Raw genomic sequence first — 15,164 nt, 5'->3', positions numbered from 1 at the left:
TTTTCATTCATGATTTACAGCACCTTCATTCTTAAAATATCTTGTCAAAGTAATTTTCTAAATTTTTTTAGCACTTTTATTGATTTCTCTGTAAGTAATGCTACATGGGAATAAATGTCAATTAATTTTTGATATTCAGAAAACAAAAACATGTAGTAAAATTAAGAACTCTGTTTTAAAAAGTCAGAATTATGGTTAGCATTCTTTATTGCTTTATTGATGCTTTTTCAAGAGAAGTTTAGCTTTTCATCAAGAAGTATTTTCCTAACACAATTTTAAGGATGTTATGGAAATAAATATGGGTTAAATGTCAATGATTCTCTAGCTATGATGACTAAACTGACTCTCAAATTACTGTACCTTGGGAAACTTACTTTTTTACAGACATTTTAACACTTTCTGTGTTATTCTCTTTTTAATGTACTCTAAATTAATTTTGCAGTTTACCCAATATGATGAAGGCTATTTTGTAAAAATTCATCTATTTACCTTAACATAGGCATATTTCTACAAATTAACTTATGTTGAAATAGGGTGAAGTTTTGTTGTTTGTCGTCTTCTGACATGGATGGCATCTTTAAACTTTTTTACATTGGTGACCAAATGTGCCAAAGTGAAAGCAGATAAAGGTTTTACACATCTTATTTTGTTATGCATCAACAAAAAACTACATACTGGTGTGATAAAAAGGTATCAAGCAAAGGTACTGCTGAGATATGAACTCAGGATCTCCTGTTTACTAGACAGGCACTTTAACCAACTAAGCCACAGCACCACTTGCACTGCCTTACATATAATGACAAATTATATGTCTAAAGTATAATATTTTTTATTATTTTTATATATTTTTTGAAACTAGTATTTTATTAATTCTTTAAACAGTTGGAAACTTACAGTAAGTTATATAATGCTTTTTTCTCCTTTATTTTGTATATACAGGCCCTACATTCTTACAATGTTTGTTCAAGTCACTTGTTAATATGCTTTATTGTAATAGATATTATGGCGTTCTTATTAATGTAGTCATCCCTGGGAAATTAAAGTCAGTCTATTGTTGGTACTCATACAGTTAAAAAGTAATCGTGAAATGAAAACATGAGATCTCAATGATAGAATTATTGTTAACATTTTATCTGGAAGCTTGCTCAATAAATGGAAAGATTTATTTCTGGAATTGCTTTCCTAACACAATATTGTTTATGTTAAGTAACAAATAATCCATTATTTTCTATTGCTCCCTAAACTCTGATGACTAAATTGTCTATCAATTTATCTTGAGAAACTCACATTGTTACTGACTTTTGTTTAAAAATTTCCTCTGACTGGACACCATATTGTTCCTGGAGATTGCTCAGACATGATGATTGGCAATTTCTGGAATTCTTTTCTAGTTACCTTGGCATCAATTTACTTCTACAAAATAACTGATATTAAAAAAGGGGAATATTGCATTTTTTGTGTTTTCTGATTTGGACTGTATCTAGAAATGTGGTACATATTACTGAACATGTGAGAAAGGGTAAAGGCTGCTGAAGCATTCACATGTCTTTTTGTGATGAATTATCAACAAACTATGTTCTGAGTTGATGAAAATAAATGAAAAGCGCTGCTGAGATTTGAAGTCAGGATCTCCTGTTTACTAGACAGGCGCTTTAACCAACTAAGCCACAGCACCACATGATGCCCTGGAGCTTCACAAAGAAAAATGATATATCTAAGATATGCTATTTGGTAACAATTTTTGATATTCTTATAACTATTGCTTTATCAATTTTTCAAACCGGTGGAAATTTAGAGTATAAATAGAAAGTTGTGTTCTCTCTTTTCATTCATGATTTACAGCACCTTCATTCTTAAAATATCTTGTCAAAGTAATTTTCTAAAATTTTTTAGCACTTTTATTGATTTCTCTGTAAGTAATGCTACATGGGAATAAATGTCAATTAATTTTTGATATTCAGAAAACAAAAACATGTAGTAAAATTAAGAACTCTGTTTTAAAAAGTCAGAATTATGGTTAGCATTCTTTATTGCTTTATTGATGCTTTTTCAAGAGAAGTTTAGCTTTTCATCAAGAAGTATTTTCCTAACACAATTTTAAGGATGCTATGGAAATAAATATGGGTTAAATGTCAATGATTCTCTAGCTATGATGACTAAACTGACTCTCAAATTACTGTACCTTGGGAAACTTACTTTTTTACAGACATTTTAACACTTTCTGTGTTATTCTCTTTTTAATGTACTCTAAATTAATTTTGCAGTTTACCCAATATGATGAAGGCTATTTTGTAAAAATTCATCTATTTACCTTAACATAGGCATATTTCTACAAATTAACTTATGTTGAAATAGGGTGAAGTTTTGTTGTTTGTCGTCTTCTGACATGGATGGCATCTTTAAACTTTTTTACATTGGTGACCAAATGTGCCAAAGTGAAAGCAGATAAAGGTTTTACACATCTTATTTTGTTATGCATCAACAAAAAACTACATACTGGTGTGATAAAAAGGTATCAAGCAAAGGTACTGCTGAGATATGAACTCAGGATCTCCTGTTTACTAGACAGGCACTTTAACCAACTAAGCCACAGCACCACTTGCACTGCCTTACATATAATGACAAATTATATGTCTAAAGTATAATATTTTTTATTATTTTTATATATTTTTTGAAACTAGTATTTTATTAATTCTTTAAACAGTTGGAAACTTACAGTAAGTTATATAATGCTTTTTTCTCCTTTATTTTGTATATACAGGCCCTACATTCTTACAATGTTTGTTCAAGTCACTTGTTAATATGCTTTATTGTAATAGATATTATGGCGTTCTTATTAATGTAGTCATCCCTGGGAAATTAAAGTCAGTCTATTGTTGGTACTCATACAGTTAAAAAGTAATCGTGAAATGAAAACATGAGATCTCAATGATAGAATTATTGTTAACATTTTATCTGGAAGCTTGCTCAATAAATGGAAAGATTTATTTCTGGAATTGCTTTCCTAACACAATATTGTTTATGTTAAGTAACAAATAATCCATTATTTTCTATTGCTCCCTAAACTCTGATGACTAAATTGTCTATCAATTTATCTTGAGAAACTCACATTGTTACTGACTTTTGTTTAAACATTTCCTCTGACTGGACACCATATTGTTCCTGGAGATTGCTCAGACATGATGATTGGCAATTTCTGGAATTCTTTTCTAGTTACCTTGGCATCAATTTACTTCTACAAAATAACTGATATTAAAAAAGGGGAATATTGCATTTTTTTGTGTTTTCTGATTTGGACTGTATCTAGAAATGTGGTACATATTACTGAACATGTGAGAAAGGGTAAAGGCTGCTGAAGCATTCACATGTCTTTTTGTGATGAATTATCAACAAACTATGTTCTGAGTTGATGAAAATAAATGAAAAGCGCTGCTGAGATTTGAAGTCAGGATCTCCTGTTTACTAGACAGGCGCTTTAACCAACGAAGCCACAGCACCACATGATGCCCTGGAGCTTCACAAAGAAAAATGATATATCTAAGATATGCTATTTGGTAACAATTTTTGATATTCTTATAACTATTGCTTTATCAATTTTTCAAACCGGTGGAAATTTAGAGTATAAATAGAAAGTTGTGTTCTCTCTTTTCATTCATGATTTACAGCACCTTCATTCTTAAAATATCTTGTCAAAGTAATTTTCTAAATTTTTTTAGCACTTTTATTGATTTCTCTGTAAGTAATGCTACATGGGAATAAATGTCAATTAATTTTTGATATTCAGAAAACAAAAACATGTAGTAAAATTAAGAACTCTGTTTTAAAAAGTCAGAATTATGGTTAGCATTCTTTATTGCTTTATTGATGCTTTTTCAAGAGAAGTTTAGCTTTTCATCAAGAAGTATTTTCCTAACACAATTTTAAGGATGTTATGGAAATAAATATGGGTTAAATGTCAATGATTCTCTAGCTATGATGACTAAACTGACTCTCAAATTACTGTACCTTGGGAAACTTACTTTTTTACAGACATTTTAACACTTTCTGTGTTATTCTCTTTTTAATGTACTCTAAATTAATTTTGCAGTTTACCCAATATGATGAAGGCTATTTTGTAAAAATTCATCTATTTACCTTAACATAGGCATATTTCTACAAATTAACTTATGTTGAAATAGGGTGAAGTTTTGTTGTTTGTCGTCTTCTGACATGGATGGCATCTTTAAACTTTTTTACATTGGTGACCAAATGTGCCAAAGTGAAAGCAGATAAAGGTTTTACACATCTTATTTTGTTATGCATCAACAAAAAACTACATACTGGTGTGATAAAAAGGTATCAAGCAAAGGTACTGCTGAGATATGAACTCAGGATCTCCTGTTTACTAGACAGGCACTTTAACCAACTAAGCCACAGCACCACTTGCACTGCCTTACATATAATGACAAATTATATGTCTAAAGTATAATATTTTTTATTATTTTTATATATTTTTTTGAAACTAGTATTTTATTAATTCTTTAAACAGTTGGAAACTTACAGTAAGTTATATAATGCTTTTTTCTCCTTTATTTTGTAAATACAGGCTCTACATTCTTACAATGTTTGTTCAAGTCACTTGTTAATATGCTTTATTGTAATAGATATTATGGCGTTCTTATTAATGTAGTCATCCCTGGGAAATTAAAGTCAGTCTATTGTTGGTACTCATACAGTTAAAAAGTAATCGTGAAATGAAAACATGAGATCTCAATGATAGAATTATTGTTAACATTTTATCTGGAAGCTTGCTCAATAAATGGAAAGATTTATTTCTGGAATTGCTTTCCTAACACAATATTGTTTATGTTAAGTAACAAATAATCCATTATTTTCTATTGCTCCCTAAACTCTGATGACTAAATTGTCTATCAATTTATCTTGAGAAACTCACATTGTTACTGACTTTTGTTTAAACATTTCCTCTGACTGGACACCATATTGTTCCTGGAGATTGCTCAGACATGATGATTGGCAATTTCTGGAATTCTTTTCTAGTTACCTTGGCATCAATTTACTTCTACAAAATAACTGATATTAAAAAAGGGGAATATTGCATTTTTTGTGTTTTCTGATTTGGACTGTATCTAGAAATGTGGTACATATTACTGAACATGTGAGAAAGGGTAAAGGCTGCTGAAGCATTCACATGTCTTTTTGTGATGAATTATCAACAAACTATGTTCTGAGTTGATGAAAATAAATGAAAAGCGCTGCTGAGATTTGAAGTCAGGATCTCCTGTTTACTAGACAGGCGCTTTAACCAACTAAGCCACAGCACCACATGATGCCCTGGAGCTTCACAAAGAAAAATGATATATCTAAGATATGCTATTTGGTAACAATTTTTGATAGTCTTATAACTATTGCTTTATCAATTTTTCAAACCGGTGGAAATTTAGAGTATAAATAGAAAGTTGTGTTCTCTCTTTTCATTCATGATTTACAGCACCTTCATTCTTAAAATATCTTGTCAAAGTAATTTTCTAAATTTTTTTAGCACTTTTATTGATTTCTCTGTAAGTAATGCTACATGGGAATAAATGTCAATTAATTTTTGATATTCAGAAAACAAAAACATGTAGTAAAATTAAGAACTCTGTTTTAAAAAGTCAGAATTATGGTTAGCATTCTTTATTGCTTTATTGATGCTTTTTCAAGAGAAGTTTAGCTTTTCATCAAGAAGTATTTTCCTAACACAATTTTAAGGATGTTATGGAAATAAATATGGGTTAAATGTCAATGATTCTCTAGCTATGATGACTAAACTGACTCTCAAATTACTGTACCTTGGGAAACTTACTTTTTTACAGACATTTTAACACTTTCTGTGTTATTCTCTTTTTAATGTACTCTAAATTAATTTTGCAGTTTACCCAATATGATGAAGGCTATTTTGTAAAAATTCATCTATTTACCTTAACATAGGCATATTTCTACAAATTAACTTATGTTGAAATAGGGTGAAGTTTTGTTGTTTGTCGTCTTCTGACATGGATGGCATCTTGAAACTTTTTTACATTGGTGACCAAATGTGCCAAAGTGAAAGCAGATAAAGGTTTTACACATCTTATTTTGTTATGCATCAACAAAAAACTACATACTGGTGTGATAAAAAGGTATCAAGCAAAGGTACTGCTGAGATATGAACTCAGGATCTCCTGTTTACTAGACAGGCACTTTAACCAACTAAGCCACAGCACCACTTGCACTGCCTTACATATAATGACAAATTATATGTCTAAAGTATAATATTTTTTATTATTTTTATATATTTTTTGAAACTAGTATTTTATTAATTCTTTAAACAGTTGGAAACTTACAGTAAGTTATATAATGCTTTTTTCTCCTTTATTTTGTATATACAGGCCCTACATTCTTACAATGTTTGTTCAAGTCACTTGTTAATATGCTTTATTGTAATAGATATTATGGCGTTCTTATTAATGTAGTCATCCCTGGGAAATTAAAGTCAGTCTATTGTTGGTACTCATACAGTTAAAAAGTAATCGTGAAATGAAAACATGAGATCTCAATGATAGAATTATTGTTAACATTTTATCTGGAAGCTTGCTCAATAAATGGAAAGATTTATTTCTGGAATTGCTTTCCTAACACAATATTGTTTATGTTAAGTAACAAATAATCCATTATTTTCTATTGCTCCCTAAACTCTGATGACCAAATTGTCTATCAATTTATCTTGAGAAACTCACATTGTTACTGACTTTTGTTTAAACATTTCCTCTGACTGGACACCATATTGTTCCTGGAGATTGCTCAGACATGATGATTGGCAATTTCTGGAATTCTTTTCTAGTTACCTTGGCATCAATTTACTTCTACAAAATAACTGATATTAAAAAAGGGGAATATTGCATTTTTTGTGTTTTCTGATTTGGACTGTATCTAGAAATGTGGTACATATTACTGAACATGTGAGAAAGGGTAAAGGCTGCTGAAGCATTCACATGTCTTTTTGTGATGAATTATCAACAAACTATGTTCTGAGTTGATGAAAATAAATGAAAAGCGCTGCTGAGATTTGAAGTCAGGATCTCCTGTTTACTAGACAGGCGCTTTAACCAACTAAGCCACAGCACCACATGATGCCCTGGAGCTTCACAAAGAAAAATTATATATCTAAGATATGCTATTTGGTAACAATTTTTGATATTCTTATAACTATTGCTTTATCAATTTTTCAAACCGGTGGAAATTTAGAGTATAAATAGAAAGTTGTGTTCTCTCTTTTCATTCATGATTTACAGCACCTTCATTCTTAAAATATCTTGTCAAAGTAATTTTCTAATTTTTTTTAGCACTTTTATTGATTTCTCTGTAAGTAATGCTACATGGGAATAAATGTCAATTAATTTTTGATATTCAGAAAACAAAAACATGTAGTAAAATTAAGAACTCTGTTTTAAAAAGTCAGAATTATGGTTAGCATTCTTTATTGCTTTATTGATGCTTTTTCAAGAGACGTTTAGCTTTTCATCAAGAAGTATTTTCCTAACACAATTTTAAGGATGTTATGGAAATAAATATGGGTTAAATGTCAATGATTCTCTAGCTATGATGACTAAACTGACTCTCAAATTACTGTACCTTGGGAAACTTACTTTTTTACAGACATTTTAACACTTTCTGTGTTATTCTCTTTTTAATGTACTCTAAATTAATTTTGCAGTTTACCCAATATGATGAAGGCTATTTTGTAAAAATTCATCTATTTACCTTAACATAGGCATATTTCTACAAATTAACTTATGTTGAAATAGGGTGAAGTTTTGTTGTTTGTCGTCTTCTGACATGGATGGCATCTTTAAACTTTTTTACATTGGTGACCAAATGTGCCAAAGTGAAAGCAGATAAAGGTTTTACACATCTTATTTTGTTATGCATCAACAAAAAACTACATACTGGTGTGATAAAAAGGTATCAAGCAAAGGTACTGCTGAGATATGAACTCAGGATCTCCTGTTTACTAGACAGGCACTTTAACCAACTAAGCCACAGCACCACTTGCACTGCCTTACATATAATGACAAATTATATGTCTAAAGTATAATATTTTTTATTATTTTTATATATTTTTTGAAACTAGTAATGTATTAATTCTTTAAACAGTTGGAAACTTACAGTAAGTTATATAATGCTTTTTTCTCCTTTATTTTGTATATACAGGCCCTACATTCTTACAATGTTTGTTCAAGTCACTTGTTAATATGCTTTATTGTAATAGATATTATGGCGTTCTTATTAATGTAGTCATCCCTGGGAAATTAAAGTCAGTCTATTGTTGGTACTCATACAGTTAAAAAGTAATCGTGAAATGAAAACATGAGATCTCAATGATAGAATTATTGTTAACATTTTATCTGGAAGCTTGCTCAATAAATGGAAAGATTTATTTCTGGAATTGCTTTCCTAACACAATATTGTTTATGTTAAGTAACAAATAATCCATTATTTTCTATTGCTCCCTAAACTCTGATGACTAAATTGTCTATCAATTTATCTTGAGAAACTCACATTGTTACTGACTTTTGTTTAAACATTTCCTCTGACTGGACACCATATTGTTCCTGGAGATTGCTCAGACATGATGATTGGCAATTTCTGGAATTCTTTTCTAGTTACCTTGGCATCAATTTACTTCTACAAAATAACATATTAAAAAAGGGGAGTATTGCATTTTTTGTGTTTTCTGATTTGGACTGTATCTAGAAATGTGGTACATATTACTGAACATGTGAGAAAGGGTAAAGGCTGCTGAAGCATTCACATGTCTTTTTGTGATGAATTATCAACAAACTATGTTCTGAGTTGATGAAAATAAATGAAAAGCGCTGCTGAGATTTGAAGTCAGGATCTCCTGTTTACTAGACAGGCGCTTTAACCAACTAAGCCACAGCACCACATGATGCCCTGGAGCTTCACAAAGAAAAATGATATATCTAAGATATGCTATTTGGTAAAATTTTTTGATATTCTTATAACTATTGCTTTATCAATTTTTCAAACCGGTGGAAATTTAGAGTATAAATAGAAAGTTGTGTTCTCTCTTTTCATTCATGATTTACAGCACCTTCATTCTTAAAATATCTTGTCAAAGTAATTTTCTAAATTTTTTTAGCACTTTTATTGATTTCTCTGTAAGTAATGCTACATGGGAATAAATGTCAATTAATTTTTGATATTCAGAAAACAAAAACATGTAGTAAAATTAAGAACTCTGTTTTAAAAAGTCAGAATTATGGTTAGCATTCTTTATTGCTTTATTGATGCTTTTTCAAGAGAAGTTTAGCTTTTCATCAAGAAGTATTTTCCTAACACAATTTTAAGGATGTTATGGAAATAAATATGGGTTAAATGTCAATGATTCTCTAGCTATGATGACTAAACTGACTCTCAAATTACTGTACCTTGGGAAACTTACTTTTTTACAGACATTTTAACACTTTCTGTGTTATTCTCTTTTTAATGTACTCTAAATTAATTTTGCAGTTTACCCAATATGATGAAGGCTATTTTGTAAAAATTCATCTATTTACCTTAACATAGGCATATTTCTACAAATTAACTTATGTTGAAATAGGGTGAAGTTTTGTTGTTTGTCGTCTTCTGACATGGATGGCATCTTTAAACTTTTTTACATTGGTGACCAAATGTGCCAAAGTGAAAGCAGATAAAGGTTTTACACATCTTATTTTGTTATGCATCAACAAAAAACTACATACTGGTGTGATAAAAAGGTATCAAGCAAAGGTACTGCTGAGATATGAACTCAGGATCTCCTGTTTACTAGACAGGCACTTTAACCAACTAAGCCACAGCACCACTTGCACTGCCTTACATATAATGACAAATTATATGTCTAAAGTATAATATTTTTTATTATTTTTATATATTTTTTTGAAACTAGTATTTTATTAATTCTTTAAACAGTTGGAAACTTACAGTAAGTTATATAATGCTTTTTTCTCCTTTATTTTGTAAATACAGGCTCTACATTCTTACAATGTTTGTTCAAGTCACTTGTTAATATGCTTTATTGTAATAGATATTATGGCGTTCTTATTAATGTAGTCATCCCTGGGAAATTAAAGTCAGTCTATTGTTGGTACTCATACAGTTAAAAAGTAATCGTGAAATGAAAACATGAGATCTCAATGATAGAATTATTGTTAACATTTTATCTGGAAGCTTGCTCAATAAATGGAAAGATTTATTTCTGGAATTGCTTTCCTAACACAATATTGTTTATGTTAAGTAACAAATAATCCATTATTTTCTATTGCTCCCTAAACTCTGATGACTAAATTGTCTATCAATTTATCTTGAGAAACTCACATTGTTACTGACTTTTGTTTAAACATTTCCTCTGACTGGACACCATATTGTTCCTGGAGATTGCTCAGACATGATGATTGGCAATTTCTGGAATTCTTTTCTAGTTACCTTGGCATCAATTTACTTCTACAAAATAACTGATATTAAAAAAGGGGAATATTGCATTTTTTGTGTTTTCTGATTTGGACTGTATCTAGAAATGTGGTACATATTACTGAACATGTGAGAAAGGGTAAAGGCTGCTGAAGCATTCACATGTCTTTTTGTGATGAATTATCAACAAACTATGTTCTGAGTTGATGAAAATAAATGAAAAGCGCTGCTGAGATTTGAAGTCAGGATCTCCTGTTTACTAGACAGGCGCTTTAACCAACTAAGCCACAGCACCACATGATGCCCTGGAGCTTCACAAAGAAAAATGATATATCTAAGATATGCTATTTGGTAACAATTTTTGATAGTCTTATAACTATTGCTTTATCAATTTTTCAAACCGGTGGAAATGTAGAGTATAAATAGAAAGTTGTGTTCTCTCTTTTCATTCATGATTTACAGCACCTTCATTCTTAAAATATCTTGTCAAAGTAATTTTCTAAATTTTTTTAGCACTTTTATTGATTTCTCTGTAAGTAATGCTACATGGGAATAAATGTCAATTAATTTTTGATATTCAGAAAACAAAAACATGTAGTAAAATTAAGAACTCTGTTTTAAAAAGTCAGAATTATGGTTAGCATTCTTTATTGCTTTATTGATGCTTTTTCAAGAGAAGTTTAGCTTTTCATCAAGAAGTATTTTCCTAACACAATTTTAAGGATGTTATGGAAATAAATATGGGTTAAATGTCAATGATTCTCTAGCTATGATGACTAAACTGACTCTCAAATTACTGTACCTTGGGAAACTTACTTTTTTACAGACATTTTAACACTTTCTGTGTTATTCTCTTTTTAATGTACTCTAAATTAATTTTGCAGTTTACCCAATATGATGAAGGCTATTTTGTAAAAATTCATCTATTTACCTTAACATAGGCATATTTCTACAAATTAACTTATGTTGAAATAGGGTGAAGTTTTGTTGTTTGTCGTCTTCTGACATGGATGGCATCTTTAAACTTTTTTACATTGGTGACCAAATGTGCCAAAGTGAAAGCAGATAAAGGTTTTACACATCTTATTTTGTTATGCATCAACAAAAAACTACATACTGGTGTGATAAAAAGGTATCAAGCAAAGGTACTGCTGAGATATGAACTCAGGATCTCCTGTTTACTAGACAGGCACTTTAACCAACTAAGCCACAGCACCACTTGCACTGCCTTACATATAATGACAAATTATATGTCTAAAGTATAATATTTTTTATTATTTTTATATATTTTTTGAAACTAGTATTTTATTAATTCTTTAAACAGTTGGAAACTTACAGTAAGTTATATAATGCTTTTTTCTCCTTTATTTTGTATATACAGGCCCTACATTCTTACAATGTTTGTTCAAGTCACTTGTTAATATGCTTTATTGTAATAGATATTATGGCGTTCTTATTAATGTAGTCATCCCTGGGAAATTAAAGTCAGTCTATTGTTGGTACTCATACAGTTAAAAAGTAATCGTGAAATGAAAACATGAGATCTCAATGATAGAATTATTGTTAACATTTTATCTGGAAGCTTGCTCAATAAATGGAAAGATTTATTTCTGGAATTGCTTTCCTAACACAATATTGTTTATGTTAAGTAACAAATAATCCATTATTTTCTATTGCTCCCTAAACTCTGATGACCAAATTGTCTATCAATTTATCTTGAGAAACTCACATTGTTACTGACTTTTGTTTAAACATTTCCTCTGACTGGACACCATATTGTTCCTGGAGATTGCTCAGACATGATGATTGGCAATTTCTGGAATTCTTTTCTAGTTACCTTGGCATCAATTTACTTCTACAAAATAACTGATATTAAAAAAGGGGAATATTGCATTTTTTGTGTTTTCTGATTTGGACTGTATCTAGAAATGTGGTACATATTACTGAACATGTGAGAAAGGGTAAAGGCTGCTGAAGCATTCACATGTCTTTTTGTGATGAATTATCAACAAACTATGTTCTGAGTTGATGAAAATAAATGAAAAGCGCTGCTGAGATTTGAAGTCAGGATCTCCTGTTTACTAGACAGGCGCTTTAACCAACTAAGCCACAGCACCACATGATGCCCTGGAGCTTCACAAAGAAAAATTATATATCTAAGATATGCTATTTGGTAACAATTTTTGATATTCTTATAACTATTGCTTTATCAATTTTTCAAACCGGTGGAAATTTAGAGTATAAATAGAAAGTTGTGTTCTCTCTTTTCATTCATGATTTACAGCACCTTCATTCTTAAAATATCTTGTCAAAGTAATTTTCTAAATTTTTTTAGCACTTTTATTGATTTCTCTGTAAGTAATGCTACATGGGAATAAATGTCAATTAATTTTTGATATTCAGAAAACAAAAACATGTAGTAAAATTAAGAACTCTGTTTTAAAAAGTCAGAATTATGGTTAGCATTCTTTATTGCTTTATTGATGCTTTTTCAAGAGAAGTTTAGCTTTTCATCAAGAAGTATTTTCCTAACACAATTTTAAGGATGTTATGGAAATAAATATGGGTTAAATGTCAATGATTCTCTAGCTATGATGACTAAACTGACTCTCAAATTACTGTACCTTGGGAAACTTACTTTTTTACAGACATTTTAACACTTTCTGTGTTATTCTCTTTTTAATGTACTCTAAATTAATTTTGCAGTTTACCCAATATGATGAAGGCTATTTTGTAAAAATTCATCTATTTACCTTAACATAGGCATATTTCTACAAATTAACTTATGTTGAAATAGGGTGAAGTTTTGTTGTTTGTCGTCTTCTGACATGGATGGCATCTTTAAACTTTTTTACATTGGTGACCAAATGTGCCAAAGTGAAAGCAGATAAAGGTTTTACACATCTTATTTTGTTATGCATCAACAAAAAACTACATACTGGTGTGATAAAAAGGTATCAAGCAAAGGTACTGCTGAGATATGAACTCAGGATCTCCTGTTTACTAGACAGGCACTTTAACCAACTAAGCCACAGCACCACTTGCACTGCCTTACATATAATGACAAATTATATGTCTAAAGTATAATATTTTTTATTATTTTTATATATTTTTTGAAACTAGTATTGTATTAATTCTTTAAACAGTTGGAAACTTACAGTAAGTTATATAATGCTTTTTTCTCCTTTATTTTGTATATACAGGCCCTACATTCTTACAATGTTTGTTCAAGTCACTTGTAAATATGCTTTATTGTAATAGATATTATGGCGTTCTTATTAATGTAGTCATCCCTGGGAAATTAAAGTCAGTCTATTGTTGGTACTCATACAGTTAAAAAGTAATCGTGAAATGAAAACATGAGATCTCAATGATAGAATTATTGTTAACATTTTATCTGGAAGCTTGCTCAATAAATGGAAAGATTTATTTCTGGAATTGCTTTCCTAACACAATATTGTTTATGTTAAGTAACAAATAATCCATTATTTTCTATTGCTCCCTAAACTCTGATGACTAAATTGTCTATCAATTTATCTTGAGAAACTCACATTGTTACTGACTTTTGTTTAAACATTTCCTCTGACTGGACACCATATTGTTCCTGGAGATTGCTCAGACATGATGATTGGCAATTTCTGGAATTCTTTTCTAGTTACCTTGGCATCAATTTACTTCTACAAAATAACATATTAAAAAAGGGGAGTATTGCATTTTTTGTGTTTTCTGATTTGGACTGTATCTAGAAATGTGGTACATATTACTGAACATGTGAGAAAGGGTAAAGGCTGCTGAAGCATTCACATGTCTTTTTGTGATGAATTATCAACAAACTATGTTCTGAGTTGATGAAAATAAATGAAAAGCGCTGCTGAGATTTGAAGTCAGGATCTCCTGTTTACTAGACAGGCGCTTTAACCAACTAAGCCACAGCACCACATGATGCCCTGGAGCTTCACAAAGAAAAATTATATATCTAAGATATGCTATTTGGTAACAATTTTTGATATTCTTATAACTATTGCTTTATCAATTTTTCAAACCGGTGGAAATTTAGAGTATAAATAGAAAGTTGTGTTCTCTCTTTTCATTCATGATTTACAGCACCTTCATTCTTAAAATATCTTGTCAAAGTAATTTTCTAAATTTTTTTAGCACTTTTATTGATTTCTCTGTAAGTAATGCTACATGGGAATAAATGTCAATTAATTTTTGATATTCAGAAAACAAAAACATGTAGTAAAATTAAGAACTCTGTTTTAAAAAGTCAGAATTATGGTTAGCATTCTTTATTGCTTTATTGATGCTTTTTCAAGAGAAGTTTAGCTTTTCATCAAGAAGTATTTTCCTAACACAATTTTAAGGATGTTATGGAAATAAATATGGGTTAAATGTCAATGATTCTCTAGCTATGATGACTAAACTGACTCTCAAATTACTGTACCTTGGGAAACTTACTTTTTTACAGACATTTTAACACTTTCTGTGTTATTCTCTTTTTAATGTACTCTAAATTAATTTTGCAGTTTACCCAATATGATGAAGGCTATTTTGTAAAAATTCATCTATTTACCTTAACATAGGCATATTTCTACAAATTAACTTATGTTGAAATAGGGTGAAGTTTTGTTGTTTGTCGTCTTCTGACATGGATGGCATCTTTAAACTTTTTT

General features: G+C 30.0%; 15 non-coding genes across 15 annotated transcripts; all 15 read right to left on the bottom strand.

Moving 5' to 3' along the window:
- Positions 1-701: 701 nt before the first annotated feature.
- On the bottom strand, positions 702-775 carry TRNAT-AGU (transfer RNA threonine (anticodon AGU)). Its single transcript has one exon. It is a non-coding gene; the product is annotated as a tRNA-Thr (tRNA).
- An 826-nt stretch (positions 776-1,601) lies between these two features.
- Positions 1,602-1,675, bottom strand: TRNAT-AGU (transfer RNA threonine (anticodon AGU)). The gene has a single exon. It is a non-coding gene; the product is annotated as a tRNA-Thr (tRNA).
- An 848-nt stretch (positions 1,676-2,523) lies between these two features.
- On the bottom strand, positions 2,524-2,597 carry TRNAT-AGU (transfer RNA threonine (anticodon AGU)). The gene has a single exon. It is a non-coding gene; the product is annotated as a tRNA-Thr (tRNA).
- A 1,749-nt stretch (positions 2,598-4,346) lies between these two features.
- On the bottom strand, positions 4,347-4,420 carry TRNAT-AGU (transfer RNA threonine (anticodon AGU)). The gene has a single exon. It is a non-coding gene; the product is annotated as a tRNA-Thr (tRNA).
- Positions 4,421-5,247: 827 nt separating this feature from the next.
- Positions 5,248-5,321, bottom strand: TRNAT-AGU (transfer RNA threonine (anticodon AGU)). The gene has a single exon. It is a non-coding gene; the product is annotated as a tRNA-Thr (tRNA).
- Positions 5,322-6,169: 848 nt separating this feature from the next.
- TRNAT-AGU (transfer RNA threonine (anticodon AGU)) lies at positions 6,170-6,243 on the bottom strand. Its single transcript has one exon. It is a non-coding gene; the product is annotated as a tRNA-Thr (tRNA).
- An 826-nt stretch (positions 6,244-7,069) lies between these two features.
- On the bottom strand, positions 7,070-7,143 carry TRNAT-AGU (transfer RNA threonine (anticodon AGU)). Its single transcript has one exon. It is a non-coding gene; the product is annotated as a tRNA-Thr (tRNA).
- Positions 7,144-7,991: 848 nt separating this feature from the next.
- On the bottom strand, positions 7,992-8,065 carry TRNAT-AGU (transfer RNA threonine (anticodon AGU)). The gene has a single exon. It is a non-coding gene; the product is annotated as a tRNA-Thr (tRNA).
- Positions 8,066-8,889: 824 nt separating this feature from the next.
- On the bottom strand, positions 8,890-8,963 carry TRNAT-AGU (transfer RNA threonine (anticodon AGU)). The gene has a single exon. It is a non-coding gene; the product is annotated as a tRNA-Thr (tRNA).
- An 848-nt stretch (positions 8,964-9,811) lies between these two features.
- On the bottom strand, positions 9,812-9,885 carry TRNAT-AGU (transfer RNA threonine (anticodon AGU)). The gene has a single exon. It is a non-coding gene; the product is annotated as a tRNA-Thr (tRNA).
- An 827-nt stretch (positions 9,886-10,712) lies between these two features.
- Positions 10,713-10,786, bottom strand: TRNAT-AGU (transfer RNA threonine (anticodon AGU)). The gene has a single exon. It is a non-coding gene; the product is annotated as a tRNA-Thr (tRNA).
- Positions 10,787-11,634: 848 nt separating this feature from the next.
- Positions 11,635-11,708, bottom strand: TRNAT-AGU (transfer RNA threonine (anticodon AGU)). The gene has a single exon. It is a non-coding gene; the product is annotated as a tRNA-Thr (tRNA).
- An 826-nt stretch (positions 11,709-12,534) lies between these two features.
- Positions 12,535-12,608, bottom strand: TRNAT-AGU (transfer RNA threonine (anticodon AGU)). Its single transcript has one exon. It is a non-coding gene; the product is annotated as a tRNA-Thr (tRNA).
- Positions 12,609-13,456: 848 nt separating this feature from the next.
- On the bottom strand, positions 13,457-13,530 carry TRNAT-AGU (transfer RNA threonine (anticodon AGU)). Its single transcript has one exon. It is a non-coding gene; the product is annotated as a tRNA-Thr (tRNA).
- An 824-nt stretch (positions 13,531-14,354) lies between these two features.
- TRNAT-AGU (transfer RNA threonine (anticodon AGU)) lies at positions 14,355-14,428 on the bottom strand. Its single transcript has one exon. It is a non-coding gene; the product is annotated as a tRNA-Thr (tRNA).
- Between the last annotated feature and the right edge of the window lie 736 nt (positions 14,429-15,164).

The sequence above is a fragment of the Pseudophryne corroboree genome, chromosome 11, assembly GCF_028390025.1.
Source record: "Pseudophryne corroboree isolate aPseCor3 chromosome 11, aPseCor3.hap2, whole genome shotgun sequence".
In the NCBI taxonomy this organism is placed as follows: domain Eukaryota; kingdom Metazoa; phylum Chordata; class Amphibia; order Anura; family Myobatrachidae; genus Pseudophryne; species Pseudophryne corroboree.
Note: the sequence above shows the minus strand (reverse complement) of the source record. Positions and strands in the feature narration are given on the sequence as shown.